Source organism: Odocoileus virginianus, chromosome 21 (assembly GCF_023699985.2).
Source record: "Odocoileus virginianus isolate 20LAN1187 ecotype Illinois chromosome 21, Ovbor_1.2, whole genome shotgun sequence".
Taxonomy (NCBI): Eukaryota; Metazoa; Chordata; class Mammalia; order Artiodactyla; family Cervidae; genus Odocoileus; species Odocoileus virginianus.
Genome location: NC_069694.1, coordinates 56,013,351 through 56,034,091, shown reverse-complemented (window position 1 = coordinate 56,034,091; position 20,741 = coordinate 56,013,351). Strand labels below are relative to the sequence as shown.

At 38.6% G+C, this 20,741-nt stretch overlaps 1 protein-coding gene and 1 long non-coding RNA gene across 3 annotated transcripts in view; one reads left to right on the top strand and one right to left on the bottom strand.

Moving 5' to 3' along the window:
- Nucleotides 1-13,790, bottom strand: part of USP53 (ubiquitin specific peptidase 53) — a 55,852-nt gene extending 42,062 nt beyond the window's left edge. Inside the window, exon 1 of the mRNA XM_020893224.2 lies at nucleotides 13,581-13,790. The gene's annotated coding sequence lies outside the window, so the exon portion shown is untranslated. The remainder of the gene's footprint in view (nucleotides 1-13,580) is intronic.
- Nucleotides 13,791-13,832: 42 nt separating this feature from the next.
- Nucleotides 13,833-20,741, top strand: part of LOC110137041 (uncharacterized) — a 62,785-nt gene continuing 55,876 nt past the window's right edge. Inside the window, exons 1-2 of one of the 2 annotated variants that reach the window (XR_011482558.1) lie at nucleotides 13,833-14,118; nucleotides 18,427-18,510. This is a non-coding gene — a long non-coding RNA (uncharacterized lncRNA). Of the gene's footprint in view, nucleotides 14,165-18,426; nucleotides 18,511-20,741 lie in introns of both variants that reach the window. The other variant, XR_011482557.1, reaches the window with a different exon arrangement.

Sequence of the window (20,741 nt, the reverse complement as noted above, 5' to 3'; positions counted from 1 at the left end):
TTTAACCTATCTATCATGCAAAATGCTGGGCTGGATGACTCACAAGCTGGAATCAAGATTGTCAGGAGAAATATTAACAACCTCAGATATGCAGATGATAACACTGTAATGACAGAAAAGTGAAGAGGAACTAAAGAATCTCTTGAGGAGGGTGAAAGAGGAGAGTGAAAAGGCTGGCTTGACATTCAACATTCAAAAATGTTAAGATCACAGCATCAGGTCCCACCACTTCATAGCAAACAGATGGGGAAACAATGGAAACAGTGACAGACTATTTTCTTGGGCTCCAAAATCACTGCAGATGGTGACTGCAGTCACGAAATTAAAAGACATTTACTCCTTGGAAGGAAAGCTATGACAAACTAGACAGCATATTAAAAAGCATCACTTTGCCGACAAAGGTCCATATAGTCAAACCTATGGTTTTTCCAGTAGTCATGCACGGATGTGAGAGTTGGACCATAAAGAGGGCTGAGTGCCAAAGAACTGTTGCTTTAGAACTGTGGTGCTGGAGAAGACTCTTGAGAGTCCCCTGCACTGCAAAGAGATCAAAACAGTCAATCTGAAAGGAAATCAGTCCTGGGTGTTCACTGGAAGGACTAATGCTGAAGCCAAAGCTCCAATACATTGGTCACCTGATGCAAAGAGCCAACTCACTTGAAAACACCCAGACGCTGGGAAAGATTGAGAACAAGAGGAGAAGGGGGTGACAGAGGATGAGATGGTTGGATGGCATCACTGACTCAACAGACATGAGTTTGAGCAAACTCCAAGAGATAGTGAAGGGCAGGGAAGCCTGGCATGCTGCAGTTCATGAGGTCGCAAAGAAGCAGATATCACCGAGCAACTCAACAACAAGTGCAGACACCTTCGAGGCCCCTGTATGTTCTATCCTCTACCCCGACAATCTACCAGTGTGTCAAAAGAATAATATGCCACTGGAAAATTAATAAGATTTATTCTAGGAATGCAAATGTAATTCTCTATTTATTCTTTCAATAGATATTGGGGAAGTTGTGCAGAAAAGAGCTAGCACAGCAATATTTACAGCAGCTGAAAGGTGGAAAAACAACCCATATATTTGAAAAGAATAAATAAAATATGGCATATGTGTGTATATGAATATGTGTGTACACACACAACAGAATATATTATTTAGCCATAAAAAGAAATGAAGTACTTAAACATGTTACAACATAAACACCAAAAACATGTTGATAAGTGAAAGTCAAAGAAGACCACACACTGTAAGATTTCATTCATCCAAAATGTGCAAAAGAGAGACCTCTAGAGACAAATAGTAGATAAGTGGTTGCTTACACTGGAGATGTGAGGGCTATAGGGAACAAGAGAAAACAGGGCTAGAAAGTGATAGCTAAAGGGTATTCAGATTTTTCTCCTTCCAGTTTTCTTGAGACATAACTGACACATGCACTGTATAAGTTTAAGGTGTATAGTACAAAGATTTGACTTAATACACGATGAAGTGATTATCACAATAAGTTCAGTGAAACATCCATCATCAAATATAGATACAGAATTAAAGAAGTAGGAAAAAATATTTTCCTTGTGATGAGAATTCTTAGGATTGACTCTAAGAACTTTCATATAACAAATAGCAGTGTTAACTATAATCATCACATTGTACATTACATTCCTAGTTCTTATTTATCTTATAACTAGGAGGCATAACCTGTACCTTTTGACAACCTGCATCTAGTTTACCCACTTCCCCGAGTCCCCACTTCTGGTAACCACAATCTGCCCTTTTTCTATGAGTTTATTTGTATGTTTGCTTGTGTTTGAAGTATAACTGACCTATAACATTATGTTAGCTCCTGTTATACAATATAGTAATTTGGCACTTCTACACATTTCAAGAAAAAAAAGTTACAATATGTCACCTTACAAAAATATTACATAGTTATTGACTATATTTCCCACCCTGTGCATTTCATACCCATGACTGGTTTATTTTGCAAATGGAAGCTTATACCTCTTAAGCTCCCTCACACACTTCCTTCTTTCCCGCAACCTCGGTCCTTGGGCAACCACTTGTTTACTCTCTGTATTCATAAGTCAGTCTCTATTTTGCTATGTATAATTGTTTTGTTTTTTAGATTCCACATATAAATGAAATCACACAGTATTTGGTTTTTTATACATGATTTATTTCAGTTAATGCAATACTCTCTAAGGTCCGTGTAAGTTGTCACAATAGGCAAATTTCATTTTTAATGGGTGAATAATATTCCACTGTATGTATATAAATACATGCAGCACCTCTTCTTTATCCATTCACCTGCTGATGGGCACCTGGGTTGCTTCCATATCTTGGCTGTGGTAAATAATGCTGCAATAAACACAGGGGTGCACATATCTTTTCAAAATAGTGTTTTTGCTTTCTTCTGATAAATACTCAGGAGTGCAATTACTGGATCATATGACAGCTCTTTTCTTTTTTTTTTTTGGCAGTCCTACTTTTAATTTCTTGAGAAGTTTCCACATTACTTTCCACAGTGGCTAACCAATTTATATCTCCACCAATGGTGCACAACAGTTCCCTTTTCTCCACATCCTGGCCAACACTTGTTTCCTGTTGTCTTTGTTTTGGCTGAGCTGGGTCTTAGTTGTGGATCTTCATTGAGACATGCAGGATCTTTATTGGACACACATGGGATCTCATTCCTTGACAAGGATCAAAACTAGGCCACCTGCATTGGGAGTGCGGGATCTTAGTCGCTAGACTACCAAGGAAGCCCCTGTCATTTTTTTTAAATGACAGCCATTCTGACAGGTATGAGGTGATATTTCATTGTTTCTGACTTGCATTTCCTTGATGATTAGTGATGCTGAGCATCTTTTCACGTGCCTGTTGGCAATCTATCTTCTTTGAAAAAATGTCTATTCAGATCCTCTGCCCAATTTTTAATCAGCTTGTTTTCCTTCTGATATTGTGTTGTATGAGTTCCTTGTATATTTTGGATATTAACACTTTATCAGATATATTATTAACAAATACCTTCTCCCATTCAGCAGGTAGCCTTTTGCTTTTGTTGACAGTTTCCTTCGCTGTGCAAAAGCTTTTTGGTTTGATGTAGTCCCATTTGTATATTTTTACTTTTATTTGCTTTACCTGTGGAGATACAGCCCAAAAAATATTACTAACACTAATATCAAAGAAAGTATTGCCTATGTATTCCCCCAGCATTTATGGTTTTAGGTCTTATATTTACATCTTTGATCCACTTTGAATTTATCCTTGTGCATGGTGTGACAGATTCGTCTAGCGATTCCTTTGCACGTAGCTATCCAGTTTTCCCAGGACCATTTACTGAAGACTTTGTCTTTCCCACTGTATATTCTTGCTTCCTTTGTTATAGATCAACTGTGGGTTCACTTATGAGCTCTCTATTCAGTTCCACTGATCTATGTATCTGTTTTCCCACCATATTATATTCTTCTGGTGACTGTAGTTGTGTAATATAGCTTGAAGTAACAGCACATGATATGCCGAGCTTTACTCTTCTTTCTCAAAATTGTTTCAGCTACTCGGTGTCTTTTTTCCATACAAATTGTAGAATTATTTGGCCTAGTCCTGTGAAAAATGCCACTGGTATTTTGATACAGATTGCACTGAATCTGAAGACTGTCTTGGGAAGTAGGATCATTTTAATATTAATTATTCCAATCCATGAACACAGTACATCTTTCCATCTGTTTGTGTTGTCTTCAGTTTCTTTAATCAGAGTCTTATAATTGTCCAGTGATCAAACAGGAGATGGCAAGAGTGAACGTAAAATTTTAGGAATCAGATAACTAAAATGGACTAGAATGGGTGAATTTAACTCAGATGACCATTATATCTACTACTGTGGGCAAGAATCCCTAAGAAGAAATGCAGTAGCCATCACAGTCAACAAAGGAGTTTGAAATGCAGTACTTGGATGCAATCTCAAAATCGACAGAATGATCTCTGTTCCTTTCTAACGCAAACCATTCAATATTACAGTAATCCAAGTCTATGCCCCAACCAGTAATGCTGAAGAAGCTGAAGTTGAACGGTTCTATGAAGGCCTACAATACCTTCTAGAACTAACACCCAAAAAAGATGTCCTTTTCATGATAGGTGACTGGAATGCAAAAGCAGGAAGTCAAGAAAACACCTGGAGTAACAGGCAAATTTGGTCTGGAATACAGAATGAAGCAGGACAAAGGCTAATAGAGTTCTGCCAAGAGAATGCATTGGTCATAGCAAACACCCTCTTCCAACAACAAAGACAAATCTACACATGGACACCACCAGATGGTCAACACCAAAATCACACTGATTATATTTATTGCAGACGAAGATGGAGAAGCTCTATACAGTCAGCAAAAACAAGATGGGAAAGTGACTATGGCTGAGATCATGAACTCCTTATTGCCAAATTCAGACTTAAATCGAAAAAGTAGGGAAAACCACTAGACTTTTCAGGTATGCCCTAAATCAAATCCCTAATGATTATATAGTGGAAATGAGAAATAGATTTAAGGGACTAGATCTGATTGACAGAGTGCCTGATGAACTATAGACGGAGGTTTGTGACACTGTACAAAAGACAGGGATCAAGACCATCCCCAAGAAAAAGAAATACAAAAGAGCAAAATGGCTGTCTGAGGAGGCCTTACTAATAGCTGTGAAAAGAAGGGAAGCAAAAAGCAAAGAAGAAAAGGAAAGATATACTCATTTGAAGGCAGCGTTCCAAAGAACAGCAAGGGGAGATGAGAAAGCCTTCCTCAGTGATCAGTGCAAAGAAATAGAGGAAAACAACAAAATGGGAAATACTAGAGATCTCTTCAAGAAAATTAGAGATACCAAGGGAACATTTCATGCAAAGATGGGTTCGATAAAGGACAGAAATTGAATGGACCTAACAGAGGCAGAAGAGATTAAAATGAGGTGGCAAGAATACATAGAACTGTACAAAAAAGATCTTCATGACCTAGATAATCACGATGGTGTGATCACTCACCTAGAGCCAGACATCTTGGAATGTGAAGTCAAGTGGGCCTTAGGAAGCATCACTACGAACAAAGCTAGCGGAGGTGATGGAATTCCAGCTGAGCTATTTCAAATCCTAAAAGATGATGCTGTGAAAGTGCTGCACTCAATATGCCAGCAAATTTGGAAAACTCAGCAGTGATCACAGGACTGGAAAAGGTCAGTGTTCATTCCAAATCCAAAGAAAGGCAATGCCGAAGAATGCTCAAACTACTGCACAATTGCACTCATCTCACACACTAGCAAAATAATCCTCAAAATTCCCCAAGCCAGGTTTCAGCAATATGTGAACTGTGAACTTCCAGATGTTCAAGCTGGTTTTAGAAAAGGCAGAGAAACTAGAGATCAAATTGCCAACATTAGATGGATCATTGAAAAAGCAAGACAGTTCCAGAAAAACATCTACTTCTGCTTTATTGACTATGCCAAAGCCTTTGACTGTGTGGATCACAACAAACTGTGGAAAATTCTGAAAAAGATAGCAATACCAGACCACCTGACCTGCCTCTTGAGAAAGCTGTATGCAGGTTGGGAAGCAACAGTTAGAACTGGACATGGAACAACAGACTGGTTCCAAATCAGGAAAGGAGTACGTCAAGGCTGTATATTGTCACCCTGCTTATTTAATTTATATACAGAGTACATCATTAGAAAAGCTGGGGTGGATGAAGCACAAGCTGGAATCAAGATTGCCAGGAGAAATACCAATAAACTCAGATATGCAGATAACAACACCCTTATGGAAGAAAGTGAAGAAAAACTAAAGAGCTTCTTGATGAAAATGATAGAGGAGATTGAAAAAGTTGGCTTAAAGCTCAACATTCAGAAAACTAAGATCACGGCATCCGGTCCAATCACTTCACGGCAAATAGATGGAGAAACTGTGGAAACAGTGGCAGACTTTATTTTTTTGGGCTTCAAAATCACTGTAGATGGTGACTGCAGCCATGAAATTAAAAGACGCATGCTCCTTCGAAGGAAAGTTATAACCAACCTAGACAGCATATTAAAAAGCAGAGACATTAATTTGCCAACAAAGGTCCATCTAGTCAAGACTATGGTTTTTCCAGTAGTCATGTATGGATGTGAGAGTTGGACTATAAAGAAAGCTGAGTGCCAAAGAATTGATGCTTTTGAGATGTGGTGTTGGAGAAAACTCTTGAGAGTATCTTGGACAGGAAGGAGATCCAACCAGTCCATCCTAAAGGAGATCAGTCCTGAACATTCATTGGAAGGACTGTTGTTGAAGCTGAAACTCCAATACTTTGGCCACCTGATGGGAAGAGCTGACTCATCTGAAAAGACCCTAATGCTGGGAAAGATTGAAGGCAGGAGAAGAAGGGGACAATAGAGGATGAGACGGTTGGATGGCATCACCAACTCAACGGACATGAGTTTGAGTAAACTTCGGGAGTTAGTGATGGACAGGGAGGCCTGGCATGCTACAGTCCATGGGGTCTCAAAGAGTCAGACATGACTTAGTGACTAAACAACAACAGGTCTTTTAGCTCCACAGTTAGATCTTTTTCTAAGTCTGTATTCTTTCTAATGCAATTGTAAATTCTAACCACCAATGACAGGCTACTAGATTAGTCTCAGTAAATGGTCACTGAAATTGGACTCATTATAGCTGTTATAGGGCTTCCCTTGTGACTCAGACGGTAAAGCATCTTCCTACAATGCGGGAGACCCAGGTTCGATCCCTGGTTTGGGAAGATCCTCTGGAGAAGGAAATGGCAACCCACTCCAGTACTCTTGCCTGGAAAATCCCATGGACAGAGGAGCCCAGTAGGCTATAGTCCATGGGGTCACAAATAGTCGGAGATGACTCAGTGATTTCACTTCACAGTTGAACTGTGCTCCGCCCCCCAGTATTTTGAAGTCCTAGCCTCTAGTACCTGTGAAGATGATCTCATTTGGAAATAGGGTTTTTACAGATGAGATTAGATTATGATGAGATCATTAGGATGGGGTCTAATCAAAAAGACTAGCAGAAGTCATTAGAAGAAGAGACAGAGACAGATAGAATATCATGTGAAGATGACAAGCAGACATTAGAATGATACAGCTACAAGGAAAAGAACATCAAGAACTGACAGCTACGACCAGAAGCTAGAAACTGGCAAGGAAGGATTCTGTACAGAGCCCTAGAAAGGAACCAATACTCCTAACACCTTGATTTTGGAGTTCTAGCCTCCAGAACCGTGGAGAACAATTCTATTGCTTTAAGCTGTCTGGTTTGTGGTTCTTTGTGATAGCAGCCCTAGGAAACTAACACAATAGCTGATAAAGCCTTAGAGACTCCTTTGTTCTTTAAGTATGTTGTTTTTTTCTTGATTATAAAATAGTATCTTTTTATATATAGATATCTAAAATATACATAAATATTGTGAACAGAAAATTAGACATACAGTCTCATAGAAGGAGAGAATCACTGTTAATAAAGCTACTGAAATACATTCTTAATAGTACCCTGGCCTAGCCATCAAACTCTAAAGTGAAATTTCATTTTAACATCTTTTCACTAATAAGCAATATAGCTAACTAAGGGAAACACTGAAGACTTTTCAGTGATATGTTACAACCGTCCACCTTACTAGTAAAACTATTTAAAGCTTTATTTTAGACAGTTAGATAGCAAGCTATCTATAAGTATATAGATACATATACCTATACATAGGTAAGTGTGCATGCTAAGTCACTTCAGTCATGTCCAACTCTGCAACCCTATGGACTGCAGACCACCAGACTTCTCCATCCATGCAGACTCTCCAGGCAAGAATACTGACTGGAGTGGGTTGCCATCCCCTCCTCCAAGGGATCTTCCCATATGTAGGTAGACAGCAAGTTAAAGCAAAGAAACAAAAAAAAAATCATTCATTATAGGGCTCCTTTTTATTTTTTAATTTCTTTTTAGGTCTCCTTTTTATAAAGTTGAAGGATTATAGTAAGAAAGATAATAGAAGAAGAGATGTTTTTTGATATAGAAAACCACTGTCACTCTACAAATGGAGGAACTGGAGAAGACGATACTAGAAAATTTATTAAACACAAAATAAAATTAAAGTAATAAGGACAAACTATACTACCACCACCCCAAAAAGCAAATTTTAAATAACTTTCAATGTTTTGTATCTTTTTGCTTAACTTCTTTATGTCCAATAAAGAACTGTGCTTTCTTTATTCTGGCTATTACTAATCACTCGTTTCCAATGGTAACCAATTAGGGAAAAACAAGAGTGCATATGTATCCAGAATACAGAGTATGAACATGAAAGACAATGGCTTATGGCAATCTGCTTTAAGACATGATCTTCACAAGAAAAGTATGCCAAGGCAGGTATCACCTAACATTCCTTTGCCTTGACAAAGCCCCAAACTGAACTCCTGCTTTACCTCTATCTTCTTTCCCATCTTAGTTGATGATAACTTCATCATTTTAGTCACTCAGAAGAAATAATCTTGGTATCATCTTTGACACCTCTTTCTTGAATATCTCAGACAGAATGTGCCCAATTCTTACCACCTCCACTTCTACTATTCTGGACTAGACCATCATCAGATTTTTCTGGGATTGCCAGATAATGTCCTAATCGTCTCCTTGCTTCTACGATTAACTGTTACAGTCTATTTCCAAGATTAGACATAAAACTTCTAAAATTAAATGATAAAGCCATCCCTCTGATCAAAAAATTTTAATGGGTCCTTATTACATTCAGATTAAAAACCAAAAGTCTTTACAATGGCCTGCAAAGCTTATACCACCTGCTAAAAGTAAAAACGCTTTTTTATAAACTCACACCACTTCTGAGCCCAGATGTGTGGGTTTTTACACAATAAGCAATTCTCTAATTCTCAAAGGACACTACAATTTAATTTGATTTGACACTACTGGAGTTAGTGTCAGATTCCACAAGCCAACGGCTCAGTCCCACTAGCCTGACTCCCCATTTCAGACACCAACCACAAGTCCCAAGTAGTCATTTGTATTTCTGATCAACCACCAGTAAGTTAGGGGTTCCCTCCAACCTCTGCCAAGGATTTAATTAATTTGCTGGTATGGCTCTGGAAAACAGCTTACTTGAGTGGATTTCAAGTTCATTATAAAAGGATACAACTCACGAACAGTCTGATGGAAGAGCTGCACAGGGCAAAGAATGTGGGACAGGGCAGGAAGCTTCCACACCCTCTCAAGAGCACCATCCTCCCACACCTCTACAAGTTCACCAACCCAAAAGGTCTCTAAACCACTTCACAGTTAGGATTTTTTAATGGAGGCTTCATTGTGTAGGCATGCTTGATTAAATATTTGGCCACTGGTGAGTAGCTCAACCTCCACCTCTCCCCTCTCTGGAAGTGTGTGTATATGTGTATGGTGAGGAGAGGGGGTGGAGGGCTGAAAATGTCAGTCCTATAATCACATGGTTGGTTTCGTGGCAATCAGTTCTCACCGTGCGGCTAGCACCCAGTCACCAACACACATTTATCTCAACCATAGCCACCTCAACACACATTTATCACCTTGTAGATTCCAAGAATTTTCGGAGCTGTGTGCCAGGAAACAGGCAGAGACCAAATATACATTTCTTCTTACGTAACACCGGCCCATCTTCTCAGCTCTAACTTCATCCCTAACTACTTTCCCTTTACATTCTTCGTTTTCAACTTTATGGGCCTCCTCGGTATTCCTGAACAAAACACACAAACTCCTGCTCTAAAGCCTTGACACTCTATTCCTCTGCCTGGAATACACTTCCTCTTGATACCCACGTGACTTCTCCCTGGCTCACTTCATGATTGCTGTGCTCAAAAATCACCTTCTATATGAGGCTTATACTCAAAGTTGCAACCCCCTCCATATTCCCAACTCCCCTAGTCCTGCTCTACTTTCTCTCTTCCCCTTGGCATTCTTCACCAACTGAGATAGCATACAATTGACTTATTGTTTTTACCGCTGTTTATCATTGTTTCTCCTCCCAATCCTCTAAGAATATAAACTCAATTCCAAGCAACTAGAACAATACAAAGTACGTGGTAGGCAGTCATTAAATACTTACTGAATGAAGCTCAGGAAATAAAATGAAACCTCAATTAACAAACCCTATGAAATCAAAGAGACCTAGGCATCAAAGGTATAGGACAATTTCCCACCACTTAGCAGCTAGGTTAGTGTCAGTAGTATACTGACAAGGAGGTAAGATTATTTCAGGCCTATACAGCAGTACCTTTTAAGAGGAAACATCTTCTAGGGTTCAAACAGACTGCTCATCTAAAAACAGGGAGGGCCAAGATTTTACTATGCAGGGTGAGAAGTTTAGAAGAAGATAAAGCACAAAGTACCTGGTTAACAAAGAATGCCCTGATGGGTTCTTGACAAGGATGGAATTCATGTTCTGATACTGACCTCATGATTTCCAATTATTCTACCTCTGAAAAACTTCCACCAACACAGCATATTACTGAACTACTCAATCATTAAAAGCAAATGAATTCCATTATCTATAATTATAATCTATATTAAAAAGTTCATAGAATTATTCTAAGAATCACAAACCATATCTAAACTAATAAATGCCCAAAACATGGCAGGCACTCAGTATAACAGCAAAAACACAATCTTTGATATAAAATGATTTTTAACAATATAAAAAACACATTTGAAGAAAAAGTAAAAGCTGTATTGATATTTTACACCCCATTTTGTTATTCCTCCATTTCTTTAAACTTGACTAAAGACTTAATCCAGATTAGTGGCATCGGATAAACTGTACAATGAATTATTAACTTCCAAATTTAAAAATCTATTAATAAGTCATTCTTAGTAGAAAATAAGCAGTTTCATTTATAGAGCTATACTACTTTAAGAAAACTTAAAATATGAAAACTTCTAGTTACAAAAAAAAAGTTTGGAAATGCTTCACAAGTGGATTCACCACAGTATTATTTTAAACATTCATTTACGAACTGAGCTAGAGAAAGAGAAATGAGTTACAATGTTAGAAGGCAATGCATCCGAAATAAAGTGAAAGCAATTCTGAAATAATGTAACAGAGATTTAATTTAGAAGAATTCAACCTATGTACAACTTCTCAGAAAAATTCAAAACTTCCTTAATGACAATTTTAATTCATAAATAACACGACAACCATGCAGCCATAAACAATAACTAGCAACTTTTCTTAAGTAACTCAAGTAAAATAAAAGTTCTTCAACCATATGCAATGGTTTGTAGCACGTTGGGGTATGTCACGGAACACCTTTGATGGCAGCCTATGGACCCCTCAGGATAATGTTTGTAAAAACATAAAATATAATTCGTGGGATTACAACTAAAAAAGGATGAAAAAAATGTATAAGATTCCCAAGAAAACCAGTTACATTAAAATTCAGTTCTAATCACAGACCACAGTTTTAATCATGAGTCCTCAGTTAATAAAAGAACTGCTGATAGAGGATATGGATTAACTTGGAAAAGCAAAGAAGAAATACTTTTGCCTAAATATTCTATACATGTAGGATTCCTAGTATTTAAAAAAATAACTTGCCAAGATTAGGATATTATATAGTTATTTAAAGTTTAAATAACCTTTGAAAGTTTTTATCTCTAGTAGAACATTTCTTGTTCCTACTGTGTGCATATACTATAATGCAAAATAACAGTTTCAGCAGGAAAATAACTTGTGATTTGACTACTGAATGTGTACATTACCTTAAAATAGAATTTTCATTTTTGAAATCTTTGGCTAAAAAAAACTTCTAAATCATTATTCCCAAAATATCCTGGTACTGAACAGTTTAAAATAAACATTTGACACTAAAGAATGGAAAAGATCTTGAATCACAGTCTTTACTAAAATCGTAAGCTTTTTGATTTTTTAAGAAAAAGAATAAACTAGGTGAAAAATGGTGCCCTTACAGCATTAAAATAGCTGTCTTTTAAAAAAACCACTTTTTTGTATTTTCTAAAGAAAATATTAATAAATGACTATTAATGTTAAGTTACAAGAACTATACAAATCTACCTACATTTATAAAAACATTGTTTTAATTAATAGGGAAAATGAAAGATCTGTTCTTGGTTGCTTATTTTTCACACTTTAGGAAAAAACACACATAACTAGTGAGTTGAGTAGAATAAATCACTTTCATGTTTTATTAGTAGTAATTGTGAACCTAAACAAACTGTACAGTGAGTTCATTTTAAAAACTAATAAAATTTAAAATAAAAACAAAAACCTTTTTTTTCAGAGCATAACTAACTCCTTCCTACAGTGTGCTTGTCTATTTGAAATTATAACAACGGCAGATAAATCATATAATGCTTTCGCAATATGTTTCATTTGTTTTTATTTCTCTTTGCCTTGACCATCATCATGGAACCAAAAAGAATAGAACATTACACTAACAAGAAGTATTTAATATTAACTTAGCCAAAAGTTCATTTCAATCTGAATTTCGTTAGGAATTTTTCCGTCTTTTAAATACTGAGAATTACGAACGCTTTTCTTTAAAGAACATTACTAAAAGTGAATCAGACCCTAATCACAAAGAACCTCCTAAATTTAAACATCCCTCAGTAATAGCCTTGAAAACTCACTGGAAAAAAAATACATATTTTCTTCCAGATAAGGAAACATTTGGCAAACTCTTATCTAACAAAGCCTTGCAGTACGTTTGCAAGCATTAATGAGGCTTCGCACTGACGGAGAAAACCTTGGAGGGGAGTAACAAAACCTCAGAGCACGCTCAGATTGCAGGCTTTAGAAACCCTCTCTGATACACCTGTGCAAGTACTTCCGGTTCTCCAAAGATATTTAAAAGTTGTTTGGTAAACGTCCCGTTGGTGAAAGAAATGGCAACCCACTCCAGTATTCTTGCCTGGAAAATCTCATGGACAGAGGAGCCTGGTGGACTATAGTCCACGGGGTCGCAAAGAGTCGGACACGACTGGGCACACACCAGACCAGAAATGTCCCCTAACTCGCCATTTAGAAGCTAAACATTAACTTCGTAAATTACTACTACTAAATCACTAAATTATTACTACTACCACTCAGAAATCAACAGTCCGAAGAGTCTCACGAATCATCTCTTCTCCAAACAGAGCAACAAAACCCCTTTAAAAAGCTGCTGCTCGAGAGGCAGTGGCTTGGAAAGAGAGGGGAAGGCGCCAGGTAAGCATAATATTCATAATTCCAAAGCACTAAGCGATCCAGCAGGATCCCAGGTTCCGCCTCTGGCCAGCCCTCAAACACAGCAGCAACGAACAACCACAGCCCAGTAAGTACAGGACCTCCTCCCTCCGCATTCGCCTCCAGCCTGGCCGAAGGCATCTCCGCCAGATCCCGGAGGAGGCGGGAGGGCGGCAGGAGGGCTGGGTGACCTCCGGAGTCTGCCCCGAAGCGGGTGGGGGAGGAGGTCGTGGGGCAGCGAGGAGAGACACCGAGTCTGGGACTGGAATGAGGGTCTTCCAGTCAGGCCCGCGGAGGTCGCAGGTCTTTGGATCTCCAGCCAGGGACTAGTTTCGGAGACTTACCCTTTTAGCGAGAGAGGCGCGCGGTCCAGGTAGAGAAATACGGGCCTTTTACCTCCACAGGGCAATCTCCCGCTGGCCCAGCTCCGCGTCAAGCTGACACCCGGCTGACATGCCAACAGCTGCCACCGAAACCGAGGCTCACCGGGAACTAGAGCAGAGGCGACTGGTCTCCGCCGCCCAGAGCCCGACCCAGCGCACGGAGCATGCGCACACTCCTCAACACCCCAAGGCCAGTCAGGCCAGTGACACCTGCGATCAACAGGTCCTGGGAGCCCCGCCCAAATCCCCGCCTCACCCCCGCCCCGCCTCCTCGAAGCTGACCCCGCCTTCAGGCTCCAGGAGCTGGCTCCGCCCCCACACGCGATTTCCCGGCTTCCCGGACCTGCCGATCTGTGTTCCCGCGCGGGTTCCATAGGGCTGGCGATCCAGTTGACTTACTCGGAGCAGCGAGATCCCGCGAGAGCAGGGACTTGACCATTTTTCTTAAGGCGGGAGCAGAGCGCTGGGGTTAACTGTTGTTCGAGAAAGGCGGCAGCAGGTTGGTTTTTGTGGTGTCGAGGGAAGAAAGGAATAGTTCTTCAGGTGTAAGTGGTTATTCTGATACTCTTGGTCATTTATTTATTCATTTTCTAAGCTCAGGAACACGAATCCACCAAAGACTGGGCTGTAAGTTAGTTGTGGTTACCTCAGAGAAAGTGACCGGTATCGGTTGGCCTCGAAACCCTAGACGATTTCGCAGTTCTCTTTAGCTTTCTGTGAATCCTTACAGTCTGTTTACAGTTAAATGATTCCCATTGGCTTGAATGTATATTCCCCAACTGGTTTGTTTCGTGACTATTTAATAAAATGATAGGCTTAATAAACATGTCGACCCTGTTAATGGTTAATTGTGAGAAAAATTAACCATTAAAAAAATGTGGCTGCCTCCTTACTGTGCTTTCAACAGGTTTTAAGTTGCAAGCTAAAGTTTGGGAAATGGGCGAAACGTCGTTTTGTAATAACTTGTTTCTTAGGGATAGTAGTAAAAGGACTACTACCACTGTCATCTTTAGTATAAAAGATCCCTCTCAGTAAGTAGTAAAGTTTTGACTCATTTCAAAGCTGTTGCAGGTTCAACATACAGATTCTAAAAATTGATTTAACTAAACTCTTAAACAGGTAGGTAACTCTGTTTGAAGAAACAGGAGGAAACATTTTAGATTGGTATAGGCAAGTAGTACCTGTGACTGAATCAAGGAGAATTTGTTGAGCATTTATTTTTCCCTTTACTGAGTTGGGCCCTGAAGAAAATACAGTGAAATTTAAGATACAGTTCTTGCCTTCAGGAAATTTAAAACTTGGAGAATGAGAAAAACAGCTACATTTAAAAAATAGCACCATTAATTCTCCCCTTGCTTTCCCTAGTGCTACTCTCTCCTGGTTTTGCGACTACCTCTCTGAGGCACTTTAAATATTTTTATTTTTAACTGTGCCCTCTGTGTTCCCAAACTCTCCATTTTCTTGTGTTGTTACTTCTTCTGTCTCCTTGAACAGTCTTTTCCCCACGATGGACTTAGCTACTAGGTATCCTGGGCACCAAGGACTCCCAAATGGATATCTTCAGCTTAGACCCTTTTAAGCAACAGCATTTTTGGGTGTCGTGTACTGAATCACTTCTGTAGTGTCTGACTCTTTGCAACCCTATGAACTGTAGCGCCTCTATCTGTCCTTCTGTCCATGGGATTCTCCAGGCAGGAATACTGGAGTAGATTGTCATTCCTTTCTCCAGGGGATCTTCCCGACCCGGGAATCAAACCCTCGTCTCTCATCTCTTATGGCTCCTGCATTGCAGGCAGTCATAGGTACTTCTGTCCCAAATTGACTTGGACATCTTTTCTGTTCCCTACTCCTAGTGCCATATCTCTTCCCACCCATCTAGAACCTACACTGCTTTCATTCCCTGTTTTAGATAATAGCACCCAGTTGCCCAAATCAAGAATCCATGTGTACCCCTATATTACATTTCCTTCATTTCCTCTGTACTGATAACAAATTTGATTAATTCATCTCCTTAAGGATCTCTCAACCCCCACACCCTTTTTAATTTCCATTCTCACTGTCTTAATCTATCGACTAATCATCATCTCTCCTAACTCATCTCCCTTGGACCACTGCAATAGGCTCTAGTATTTCCCACTCCAGTCCAACATCCATGTCTGCTAATAATTTTTCTAACATGAAAATGTGATTACAATATTACCAAGATTTTTTCAGGAGCTCCCCATCTCCTTCAGGACCTGGCCCCAAACTTAGTCTCATCTACTACTCTTGCCCATTTACTCCACACTAGCTCTATAGAATTCCTTGCTCATCTGTGTTTCTGCTAGGTTCTCTCAAGATCTTTTAGGTCTCAGTTGAATAGTTATTTCATACATGGAAACTTTCATAACTTCCTGTGACAGATTTGCCCTTCCTTCACCCTTTTTGGATTTATTTATAATAATTATGTTGTACTATAGTTATTTCTTTGCAAATGTAACTGACAGAGCACTCGTGAAAAATGATTTGAACTATGGATAATAAAGACTCATACTATCTCCCTGCCTCCTTTCAAGATTATAGAAGAATGCCCTTCAGTTTGCCATGCTCAAGAATTTGACAAAACCGTGACTGTACAGCTTTTTAATCATGTAACTTCAAACTTTCTGCTGTTACTTGGCATATTTAAGTACTGAGTTTTACATGGTATGTGAGGTCACAAGTTAGAGTCAAATGGGAAGTCTAAAGCAAACAGATGAAAAAAAGGAAAATTGACAGCGCACTGTATTTTAGGACAGGAGTTGCTCCCAAAAACTTTGTGGTTAGAAATGTCACAACATAAGTTTTAAATATACTGCCTCTGAGAATTCTGTTTGTTCGGAGTGTGTATATGTTTAATTCAATAGTTATTTTACTGGGCAGACCTAAATTAATGAGGAAAAATCTCTGCACTTCTCACTGACTTGAGATCATGAAAGGAAAGATTTGGAATGCCAAAGACCATCTTATGTTGTTTGAATGAGGCCAAGCCAAAGTTTACATCATCAGCACCACCACACTTACATGCCTCCTTATTATTCTGGAGTGATTATAAAGCAGACTTCGGGAGATGTACCATCTTGTGGTTCTACTCACCCTATTCACTAATAAGTGGTAGAAGTAGCAGTATTCTATCCTGAGAATCTGTCATCCGGTAGTTCCAGGAGGTAAACAACAGCTAAAGACATGGCAAACCATGAATGAGCTAGGTAGGATAAAGTGAAATACAGTATAGAGAAGTTGTAGCTAAATGGCTGGCTCATGATTGGATGTGAGACTAACTCCTTTCTTCCTAATTGCATAAAAGAAATGTTGACAAGTGTTATCGTCTTAGTAAACTTCTAGAGAACAGGGACTATATTTTTTCCACTGTGTATTTCCAGAGCATAGCACAGTGCCTGGCATAGATAGGTAACAAATATGTTCAGTGGATGGGCTGAAAAACTAGAAGTTCTGTTAATTTTTTAGAGAATAGAGACATCTGTGTGGACCAGAATTTTTGGGCAAAGTTTGTATTGTATGGGAGATCAGATATGAGCTTCAACTTGGAAGGTTCATGGGTAGGCATATTTGAAGGCACTGTGGAGGAGATATGACTACTCAAGAGCAAAGTTTTAGAAACAGGAATTAACAAAGCCAAGGCAGGGCTATAATAGGAAGCCTTTTAAGTTCTTGAACAGGATGTTTAGTTTGAAATTATATACAGATTTGTAGGGGAAATTGTAGTAAGGCAAGAAGATGAGCTAAACCAGTGCAATTCCAGAGAAACCTTCAGTGATGATGAGGCCAACCAAAAAATCTAGTCATAATCAACCACTTCCTCTTTGACTCACATCCCAATTTTTGTAACACCATCCTCTTACATGGCTTTCCTCCAACCTATTTGGTTGTTTCTTTTCAACCTGCTTTTCTCTTACACTTTCTAGATGGTGTTCCATAATGCCTGGCCCTAAGACCAGGTTTTATTCTCATGGTTTTAAATATATATTTCCCACACAGCAGCCAAAGTAGCCTATTTTAAATGTTGACATGTTACCCCCCCCCTTACTTAAAATTGTTCCAAGACTTTTTAACTATCTACATAAAATAAAATCCAAATAGATACCTGAAGGAGCTGTTCTTCCCTCCCTAACAGCATCTCATGCTATCAGGGATTTTGCACTCTTTATTCCTTATGCCTAGATCCCTGGCTCTTAATGGGGGGTGATATTGTCTCTCAAGGGACATTTGGCAAAGGCCAATACATTGCTGATTGTCACAGGGTAGAAGGGAGTGCTGCTACTGGTGTCCAATTGGGATGAGGCCAATTCTGCTGCTAAACACCCTACAACAGACAAAACAGTCACCCACAACAAAGAATTATATGGTTCAAAATGTCATTAGTGCCAAAGTTGAGAAACCCTGACCTACAGTGCCTTGCCTTGAGTCTCCAAGTGGCTGACTCCTTCTCATCCTCTATACTCTAGTTTTAACTTTGTCTTCCTAGAAGTCCATCTTTGACTTAGAACTTCCTGCCTATCTCTATCAGTGTTCTGTTTATTCATCTCATACCACTTTTCACAACCAGTGATTATTTAGTTTATTTGTTTATTGTCTTTCTCACTATCTAGAAAGCAGATCCCATGAAAAGCCTCTCTCCATCATTATTTCTGTAAAGGCTAATACAGTGGCACAGAGTAGGGCATCAATAAAGAGTTATTTGACACCTGAATCTGGATCTACAATATGTCACAGAATGAAAACTTAACAATAAGGCTTTTTCTTCTTTTTTTCTGTAAAATTAAAATAGGCAGTTACTGAGAGAACAGAGTGAAGACACCTGGAAGGAAGTTGTCATCACTCAGTGTGTCTTCTGGAAGTCTGCTGGTCTGAGGTCAGTATTCAGATGTGCACCACAAATACCCTTCCTTCCTAAGTAGCTTCTCACAATCAGAACCAAAAGTAGAATCATACTTTGGCCAATCTAACTAATGTCTGTGAAGTAAAGAGAATCAATCAGGAAGGAAAAAAGAAACAAGGATGAACAGTACCAAAAATGATATAAAATTGTTTGATCAAACTAAGAAGTTTAGAAGACCTAATTTTTTAATATGTGCATGTCTTTAAAAAGCTGTTTCAAACTGTATTTAGAAGTACCTGGTTAATATGCATTTTAATTTTTTTTAATTAAGAAAATATATTGTTCTTTCCTGCTTTTATCAGTAATAATCGATCCATACCACTTAACCCCAGGATGGGCATAACTCCATGTTGAGCATTTCATCATTTTCTGGCTGTGGTGATTATTGTATGGGTGATTTGAGCTACTCAGTATTCTTTCTCAGGAGTATTCAAATTATTATTAGAGCTTACAGGAAAGATCCTTTTTTTCCTCTGTGTACAAAGCTATAAAATTGTAAGCTCAGAGGTGCTTGTGGCAATGTGCCTTGTCATTTACAGTATCTGGTCTGAAAGAATAAGGCAGCTTTGGAGGAGAGGGGAAAGAGAAAAGTTCCTAAGGGTTCTCTGCTGCTGCTAAGTTACTTCAGTTGTGTCCGACTCTGTGCAACCCCATAGACGGGTTCTCTAGCCTCTTATAAAATAGGTAATTTAGGAACTGAATGTTCACTAAACTTAAAGCTCTGCAGCATGACCTTTGGTTAAACATCAGAGGATCAAATTCAGTATCCATAGCATCTTAGCCAGCTCTTCCTTAGGCAAAACTTTACTGGCTTTACATTCCAGTCTTTCTAAGCCTCTGCTATAATAGAGTCAACATTAGCTAGTTAAATACATTGAGTTGTTTAACCAGTAACCTCCTTAATTTTGCTGACTGATTGTCAGCTTAAGCAATTTCATTTCCTTTGTTATTTCACTTTGAAACATCCTAATTTTCTTATCTGTAAAATTGGGATGAAAAATAATACTTATATACGATGTCTTTTGATGATGCCCCAGATAAAAGCAACTGTAAAGTCTTATACTGTGTTATTATGGCCGTTAGTGTTGTTATTACAGTTACCAATACTGCTGTCATCAATGATAATGTGTTGCTATAAGAACCTGTATATTGTTTTTCTTGCTATAATATGTATTTTATTACAGCCTCAAAGATACACAAGGCTTTAGATTCCTTCTGGTCCAGCCTCCTACTCACTAAAGGATTATCCCTGCCAGTAGTTGTCCAACTTCTGTTCAAATATGGTAACAGTGGTAGAAAACTTGATGTTTTGTGAGACATTCTCCTCTTTTTAAGACTTCTTTAACTACTGAGAAATTTCCGTCACAGTGAGTTGAAATTCACCTTCTGGCAATTTCTATACACAAATCTTATTTCTGTCCTTTATAGCAACAGAGATCTATATTCTCATTTTCATAAGACACTACTGAACTTTGAAAACAAGTTTTGTGTTTTCAAACTAAAAGTTTTCTCAAAAAATTTTTGAAGGCCTAGTAAAATATTAAACTAATCTTATCATTCATTCATTCTACTTCACCTTATCCTACAAAGATTTAAAGTAAATTCTAAAAAATAAAATAAATTCTAACATATAATATAAAACAATGGTCAAACATAAATAAGAAAAAAAATCAGAACTATGGGAAAGTAGAATATGAGTAGAATGTAAGGAGTGAGAATGAAAGAATAGAAATAAGCATGAGCTTATGGCTTAAGTTTGTTTGATCTGAAATTGTAAGTGAATATGATATTTAAGTTATAAGTAACAGAAAAACATTTTTCTGTCATCATCTAAAATGCTTTTTCCTCTATGTTGGGCCTCATCTAAGAAGGCTGTTATCTGTGTTCACTGACAATAGACTCATCCACATGTCCCTGGAAAATGCACTGACAGGCATCATAATCCATGAAACTGACTTCAAGATCTAATTGTGTTGTCAACTTCTGAAAAAAATATGACGACAAAAAAAAAAACAAAACACCAAACAAATTTCTGCAATTAGCATGATTTTCAGGTCAGTTCGTTTGCTCAGTCATGTCCAACTCTTTGCGACCCCATGGACTGCAGCACGCCAGGCTTCCCTGTCCATCACCAATTCCTGGAGCTTGCTCAATCTCATGTCCATCGAGTCAGTGATGCCATCCAACCATCTCATCCTCTGGCA